The 1,876-nt window shown below is 33.7% G+C and overlaps 1 non-coding gene across 1 annotated transcript; it reads right to left on the bottom strand.

Moving 5' to 3' along the window:
- Window positions 1-590: 590 nt before the first annotated feature.
- On the bottom strand, window positions 591-697 carry LOC115696074 (small nucleolar RNA R71). Its single transcript, XR_004007672.2, has one exon. It is a non-coding gene; the product is annotated as a small nucleolar RNA R71 (small nucleolar RNA).
- Between the last annotated feature and the right edge of the window lie 1,179 nt (window positions 698-1,876).

Here is a 1,876-nt window from a genome sequence, read left to right as displayed (position 1 = left end):
TATATATATTATTTATTTTTCGTTATATTTTAAATTCAGTCTTTATTTTACGCACTTATATGGTAGGCACCGCCTCTTAATTTTTTCTGTTATTTTAATTTTTGTGATACTTGGTGTATGATTCTCTGGGAACGAAATTCTAAAAATCGTTTAGTAAAAAAAAATTATCGTGGGTTGAAATTAAAAGTAAAAATACTGACATCATGGAACCAAATCAAGTAAATGTGCAAGAAAAAACTCTTATTGATCATTTTTCTCCCATTTCTGCTAATCCACCATCATGCATTATTTTTCCTAAAACAAATGCTACACATTTTGAGCTAAAACCTTCTATACTTCAACTTTTGCCATCTTTTTATGGGTTAGATAAAGAGGATCCATACATGCATGTGAAAGATTTTTTAGAAATTTGTTCTACTTTTAGATTTTAAAATTTTTCTGATGAATCTGTTAGGCTTAGACTTTTTCCATTCTCATTGAAAGATAAGTCTAAAGCCTAGTTAAATTCACTCCCAGCCCGATCCATTTCTACTTAGGATGAATTAGTTAATAAATTTTTGTCCAAATTTTTTCCCATGTCTAAAACGGATAATATTAGGAGAAAAATCTCCAAATTTTATCAGAAAGATCACAAAGAATTTTATAAATATTGGGAAAGATTTAAAGATTTATTGCTAAAATGTCCACACCATGGTTTTGAAAAATAGAGGTTGGTAAAATACTTTTATGATGGATTATCTCCCTCAAACCGACAAATGGTACAATCAATGCACACTGGAAAATTTTTGCAATTTAGAAGGGATGAGGCTTGGGAGTCTCTTGAGAATCTTTCTGTAAATTCTTAGCAGTGGAATTGCCAAGATCCTAGATCGAAAGCTTCCAACACACCTAAGAGAGGTGGAATTTACGATGTCAAAGATGACGTAGATATCAAAACATCATTAGCAAATCTAACTAGGAGAGTTGAAGCTATGTCATTAAGTCAATCCATGAATACTCCTATACATAGGAATGAAATTTGTTCCTTATGCTATAGTACAAGTCATAGTGTCCAGTCCTGTCCATCATTGCCTATATACCAAGAGGCATTTTCTGAAGAAGTAAACGCAGTTCAAACGTATGGGAAATCATCTGATAGCCCATTTTCTCAATCCTACAATCCAAATTGGAGAAATCATCCAAATTTTTCATGGAGACAGTTGCAACCTCCAATGAATCAAGGGCACCAGTACAACACACCCAATCAAAGTCATGCCCAACCTAATATGCCATATCCTCAACAACAAAGAAAACCATCTTTAGAGGATACACTACAATAGTTCATGCAAACCACCCAACAAGCTTTACATACAAATTCTCAATCTCTGTTAAAGCTTGAAACAAAATGGGTCATCTTGCTACTGCTGTAGCTGAAAGGGAAAAGGGAAAACTTCCCAGTTAGCCCATTCCAAATCCAAAGAGTCAGTACGAGGTAAGTACATCTAGACCTACTGAAGAAGCTAAATCAATTTCTATCCTTAGGTCTGGAAAAATTATTGATAAACCTGATTACATACGTCAAATTGATGCTTAAATGAACAAAGACTCATTGAAAGAAAATGAAAAGAGTCAGCCTGAAAGTTCACATTCCAAAGAATCGGTTGAAGAATCGAGTCAAACTTTGTTGTTCATTCCAAAAGCTCCATTCCCACAAAGATTGCTCCTGATCAAAAGAGGTAGTCAGTATGGTGACATCTTAGAGGTGTTCAAACAAGTAAGTATAAATATCCCTTTCTTAGATGCCATTACGCAAATACCTACCTACTCTAAATTCTTGAAAGATTTGTGTACTGCAAAAAGAAACACAAATGTTCCAAAAAAGGCATTTTTAACGGAA

This window comes from Cannabis sativa, chromosome 6 (assembly GCF_029168945.1).
Source record: "Cannabis sativa cultivar Pink pepper isolate KNU-18-1 chromosome 6, ASM2916894v1, whole genome shotgun sequence".
NCBI lineage: Eukaryota > Viridiplantae > Streptophyta > Magnoliopsida > Rosales > Cannabaceae > Cannabis > Cannabis sativa.
This window is presented reverse-complemented; position numbering and strand designations above follow the sequence as displayed.